This window comes from Adiantum capillus-veneris, chromosome 23 (genome assembly GCF_014529385.1).
Source record: "Adiantum capillus-veneris isolate H3 chromosome 23, ASM1452938v2, whole genome shotgun sequence".
NCBI classification, from domain to species: Eukaryota; Viridiplantae; Streptophyta; class Polypodiopsida; order Polypodiales; family Pteridaceae; genus Adiantum; species Adiantum capillus-veneris.
In genome coordinates, this window is record NC_140953.1 from 16,367,944 (window position 1) to 16,375,031 (window position 7,088).

Sequence of the window (7,088 nt, forward strand, 5' to 3'; positions counted from 1 at the left end):
CTCTCAATAGACAAATTTTATACTTGAAAGCTCCCAAAAATGTTGGGTAAACACAAGCTAAAATGAAAACATTTTCACTTTAGACCAAGCAATGAGCTAGCATGTATACAACTTTTAATCCAAATAAATAGCCACATTTTGCCATTTTTTGTAATGATAACCCCTTCTTGGATCAATAGAAGTTCAACCTTGCCACATTTCTTCAAAAAAGCTCAAATCATTAGTGCTCTTAAGTATTTGGAAACTCAACACAAGCATTAAAAGAATTCTCAATCACAAGCCCAAAAATGATATCCTATCTAAGACATCTCAATGTTTTAGTGCTATTCAAGGATTTTTGCATACATATTAAGCACTAAAATGTCTCAACCATGCACCAACTCATCATAAAAAATGTGACTCTCATGTTTGCATGAATATCACAAAGAAAAAATTTCCTTTTTGCAACCAAGCTTCCAATCGAGATGGCACGAAACCAATGCATAAGGCTCAAATTGGTACATTCAAAGATCATTCATGTATGGAAGTTCTCAATTAAAGCACACATGAAACCAATGCCCACTCCCTTGCTCTTAAACTAGCAAATATGGCATATATAGGAAAGGGAAGAGAGAGAGAGTTTTAGGATGAGGAAATTTTGAAGTCTCTCAATTGGTTAATCAAAACCCAATATGATACTTCATGGCCATTCAACTATGTAGTGGTTTTCATTCAATTCAAGCACTAAAATGCACAATTAATGCCAAGCCCAAGCACAAAGTCACAATCATTCATTAGAAATGTAACTCTCATGCCTGCACACATATCATATTAAAGAATTCTTCTTCTAGTGCAATGAGATTTTTTTTAAAAAACCAAGGTGGCACCAATCCAATGCAAATTTCACCTCCAAACACTAATCATCATTTATTGCAATGAGGCTCACTCCCCACCATGAAGCAATGCTTAGCACAAACAAACAATTTTTCCATTCAATCAAGCATGCACTATCATAATGCTCAACCCAAGGCAATGAAGCTCCATAGTGAAAGATGGGTAGCTCATGAATCACTTATATACAAGTTTAGAACTCATAATATAAGAGATTGTACAATTTTATTTCACGCATAAGTGATCAATCCGGGCTAACATGCGTGATGGTTCTTTGGTGGCCAATTTACCTCTTTTAGCCGGTATTTGAATCCCCCTTTCGTTTCATTGTTTTGAAATTTGATTTTGTTCAAGACCAAGTCTAAACAAACTTTTCTGGATTTTGTTGGCCAAACAACTTATGTTGTTTTCTATGAGCTCAAGATAGAGATGATTTGCTTCCAAATTGGGCAAGGGTAGGAACATTCCCCAATGTCAAAAAATGCCAAGCTTTGATTTGATATATACATTTTTTTTTTGTCTTAACTTCCCTACTTGCAAAATTATGGCGGTACAATACTGAGGCCCAAGTGAGAGCAAGAGAGAGTTAGGTGCCATGTGGGAGTGTGGGTTCTGTATGTGTGTGTGTTGGATTAGATCACTGCAGGGCACATGTTGCAGCAGACATGCGCGTGTGTGTGGGACCAGGGACAACTTGGTTAGAGCCAGACAGGGACGCGTGTGTGTTTGCCATAAATGGGTGTGTGTGTGTGTGTGTGTGTGTGTGTAATTGTGTGCTGTGCCATAATCGGCTATGGCATCTGCGCTAAGCACGATGGTGTGTGTGTGTGTGGCTGAGAGTTATGCTAAGCTAGGCAGTTTGGTAGTCGACACAAGACTGGGAGCATGGCAAGGAGATTGCATAGCCAAAATTGGCAGCAGGGCATCTTCGAATTCACGAGCCATTTACTGTGTATGTGTGTGTGTATTTACTTGCAAGAAAATAAGTGGGGTTGTACACTAAGCATGCTCGTAAAGGTTGTGTGTCTTGAAAGCTATTAATAGCTATTGACGAGCCAGTGCAGATAGGGTAGGTGGGCCCTACAAGTGGAAAGCAAGAGACCAGGCAAGCGGCCAACATTTGTCAGACGTCAATAACGGGTGTGTGTGTGTGTTTTGAAAACTCCAAGGAAGCCAAAATCATCAAAAAGGGTGTGTGTCTGTGTTAGGACAAGGGTCCTGTACCCTAAGAAATAGGTTAGTCACGGACTAAGGCCAAGGCCCGCCTATATAAAGGGAGGTTGGGAGGAGGATCTCGGAGCCTAGTTGCCTAGTTTCTTACATTGGTATCAGAGCTCAGGGGTAAGGGGGAGGAAGGGTGAGCACTTCTTGCCAAGGAATCTAAATGTGATTTTCTAAAGGAAGAAATTCATTATTTAGGGCATGTCATTTCAGCTAATGGCCTATACATGGATCAATCCAAAGTGGATACCATCCGGAAATGGCCACCTCCTAAAAATCTAGAAGAATTACAGATCTTTTTAGGCTTCGCAGGTTTTTACCGAAGGTTCCTTAAAAACTATGCTCACCTTGTTGTACCTATGACGGACCAACTACAGGGCAAAGGTAAGGCTTTTCAGTGGGGTTCCGCTCAACAGCAGAGTTTTGAAACACTCAAAGACGCATTAGCTACAGCTCCTATACTGGCTATTGTCGATCCTTTGAAACCATTCGTTTTGGAAACAAATACCAGTGACCATGCTATTGGAGCAGTCCTGTTACAAGATGGACGACCAATTGCATTTGAAAGTAAGAAGCTGGATGCAGCTCATCAGAATTATTATGCTTACGAACGCGAACTCTATGCAATAGTGTCTGCTTTAAAGACATGGCGTCACTATTTGTATGGTGCTTAGTTCGAGATTGTGTTTGACCATGAAAGCATCAAATGGTTTACAAAACAAACATATTTAAAGGGTCGAAAAGACAGGTGGGCCGAGATCCTTCAGGAATATGACACCAAGTTAAGGTATCGCAAAGGCCGATACAATATAATGGCAGATGCTCTTAGTCGAATGCTAGAGATCAATTCGCTATTGTTCATGGAACTTCGTAGAATTTTTAGAGTCTCTCAAGGGCAAATATGAGCAAGATGAAACATATTCCAAAGTGTGGAGCCATGTGCAAAAGAGGGATCCTTCTCACTCCAATGCGGGTAGTGCACAATTAGCCTCCACACCTAGTTCTCCTTTATCAAGTGATGAACTACAGCGATGGAAGCATTTTACCATCGACAATGGGTACCTACTCCACAAGGGGAGAGTTTGTGTACCGACAGACACATACATTCGGCGCCAAATTCTTTATGAATGTCATGATAGTCCAAGTGCAGGGCACCCGGGGATTAGAAAAACTTATTCTCTTGTAGGACGACAGTTTTACTGGCCATGTCTACATGGATTTGTTCAAGCTTATGTCTTGCATTGCCAAAAATGTCAAGTTAACAAAGTAGAGCGCCTGAAAGCAGGAGGACTCTTACATCCCTTAGAAATTCCCAATGGAAAATGGGAAAGTATCTCGATGGATTTCATAGTAGGTTTACCAACCACTATACGAGGTCATGACTCAGTATGGGTGGTCATAGACAGGTTGACTAAACTATGTAAGTTTACTCCAACCAAATCAACGGTTAAGACACCAGAACTAGCAAAATTATTTATGGACAATCTATACAAACTGTATGGGTTGCCAAGTAATATTGTTCGTGACCGTGACCCAAAGTTTAATAGCCACTTCTGGAGAGTTGTATTTAAACGCTTGGGTACACAACTCAATCTCAGTACAGCTGACCATCTAGAAACAGATGGTCAAACGGAACGAGTTAACCAGGTGCTAGAGGATATGCTAAGAGCATACGTCAGCAAAAAACAGACAAACTGGGAAGAATACTTACCTATTCTTGAGTTTTCCTACAACAGTTCTAGGCATGTCACAACAGGCTTTAGTCCTTTCGTGCTCATGTACGGGTTTCAACCTAGGTCACCAGTTACGATGGGGTTGGCAACCGAAAAACTCCAACAGGTTAAGGATTTCCTCCAAGACCACATGGATATGCTGAAACTTGCTCGTCAGAATGTCCAACAAGCACAAGATCGGTATAAGAAATACGTTGATGAGAAACGTTGGCAAGTTATCTTCGAAGAAGGGGAGGAATTATTTTTACGTGTGCCAGAACATTCAAAAAGTCTGAAAATTGGACTGACACCTAAATTATCTCCCCGATATTATGGGTCTTTCAAAATACTCAAGCGAGTTAGTGATCGTGCCTACAAACTACTACTACCATCACACTCTCCCATTCATCCGGTGTTTCATGTGAGCCGTTTACGCAAGCAATTACATGGGGACGACAACGTCGTCGATCAACAGGTTTTGGTCGACTACATTGAACCTCCTACGTTACCGCATGAACCTGAATGTGTTATGGATTATCATGAGTTGCGTACACGCCATCATGTATGACAACAAGCCTTAATCAAGTGGAAAGACCGACCTGAAGAAGGTGCCACTTGGGAAAACATTAGTGTTCTTAAGAAGAAGTTTCCCACTTTTGTTTTCGATGACGAAAACTCTTCTTTAAGGGGGGAGTAATGTCAAGACACAGGTCCTGTACCCTAAGAACTAGGCTAGGCAAGGACTACGGCCAAGGGCCGGACTAGGCAGTGTGGACAGGGGATCCGTCTAGGGCAAGGGGCTAGGAGCCCGCCTATAAAGGGAGGCTGAGAGGAGGATCCAAGAGAGCCTAGTTGCCTAGTTTCTTACACTTGTGTGGGCTTTAAATTTTCCTTTAAAAACCAAAAGAGAAGAAATCCTCTTAGGATGTGTTCCCACACAAAGTATTGTGTGTGTTTGTGTGGACGGAATCAATGGATGACCATTCTTGCACCAAAAGAAATCATCTAAATGTGTGTGCTTGCATTGATGAATATCAAGAGCGTCCAACTTTAAAATCCAAATCAATTAGCACATGCATAACAATTCAAATTTTGCTTAATTTTTAGATTTGATAGGACACACACATACAAGTGAAATTCCAGTACAATCAAGTGCTTCATTTTAAAATTGAAATCAATGATGTTCCAACTTGATTGAGATATGCACAGAGCTATAAAGCAATTCCTCGTGTAATAAAACAAAAATTATCATCCATTATGTTTACCTGTTGCTTCCAACTTTTGGAATTCATGCATTTGAATTGAAAGAATCCATGAACTTGGATTTATTTTCCATCATTTGGGAATGCACACACAAAATGAGCAAATCCTCATTGGCCATTTCAAACTCGATTAACAATCATCACAAAACCAATTGCTCAACATCCAAATTATCCAAACCCAATCAACTTGTCATTTTTGGTTAGCTTAGCTACACGCTCAACTCATAGGCACACCATATCCAATTAATATAGCACATATGGTAGTGGAATAGCACCTCAATAATCCCCAATCATGCACAAATTGAGTCATTCAATTCAAATCCAAATTGAGCGATGATGCACACACCATTCTTTTGTTGGTCTACTTATCATCATAATTGGTGTCGAGACCAATCATTCATCTTCAATTTGGACATCAAATGCCATTGAGTAGGTACACACATTAGTTCAATCAACTATTGGCCAAATTAATCATCAGAATTGGTGAAAAATACCAATTGTTCATTCACACTGGATTGCACATGCCATTGATTGGCACACCCACCCAAATTTAGGCCAAAATTATACGCAAAAATTAAAATCCACATTGAGATACATAAATTGCAAACTCAATCAAGCATAAATGAATGCATGCATGCTCACTTTCTAAAAGATTATTATGATTTTAACCCAATCAAGCAATGCAGACACTCAAAAATTAAGCACAAAAGATCAAAATTGGCTCAATTGGCAATGAATTTAAGCTTACACCTAATGATTGCACACACTTTTCATGCACATTTCACAATCAAAAATCATTTAGGTGTCCCAATTGACCATCAAAAATCATTTAGGTGTCCAAAGTGGTCTTGGATGGACGCACACACTCAAATTTTGTCCATTTTTTTGGCAATTAGGATTATCCAATGATTGAATTAGCCTAACATATACATCAATTACATGATTGCATACTCATATGTCATCAATTCCATTAATTTATATGGATGCACACACTCAAGATTAGGTGCACACACTTGATTTTTTTGACAGTTTTTTCCCCTGTTTGGTGTATTACACACACAATGATTTTTATGCACACACATGAATTCTTGATGAGAATTAAGCATTATCTTGATACACACAAAGTTCATTAGTCAAAATTTGACCATCAATTTCATTCCAAGTGAATCAAATTAGGCCCAAAGTGTAGGTCAATTGAGTTACACACCTAATTTTAGAAAATAATTTGCACACATTGAACCACATTAATCAATCAAGAATTGACATGAGCAAGTGAGTGCACTTACATTGTAATCACACTCCAAGATATTCCTTTGCTCTACGCGAAGACGAATCATTACACACACAAGTGTGTACACCATCAAATCGGCTCCAAAATTGACCATTGTAGGCCAAAAATCAAACAGTCAAATCATCAAATTAGACATAAATTAGCACAATTAACTTGATAAAAGTGGTGATTCCACCTCTTGCAAGGGGATTGAACATACATTACACTTCAAATGTTAGTGGTTAGGCTAGCAAAGTTAGTCAAAAATTAGTAAAAATTAGCATGACATTAGTACAATCAACATGGATATGAAGCGAAATTAGCAAGGATTTGTATGAAATTAGTGAAATTGGGGGTTTGGGGTATGCATAACTCAACAGTTAGCTTCAGTTTCTTGCACAAACATCATCAAATCAAACCAAAATTGAGTTACAAACACTCAATGATCGATGAATATAGTAATAAAATTACTCTATTCTAAACATCCTTTACTCACTAGCTTAGGTTATTGATCCCCGAAAACGGTGCCAAATGTTGGTAGGCGTCGTAAAAACACTCTAATTGCAACCGACACAAAATTATCAAATCTGTGGATCGGCAACCTGGCTAGGGCATGGAAGCACGAGCATCAGATGAATAGAAATAGAGGATTCAATTAGGTGAAATCTGGACTCACAAAGGGGCCCTTTAAGGAGTTTGACTTTACCTCTCTCTACCAAAACGGACCCATGGATAAATTTTTTCAAACAAACT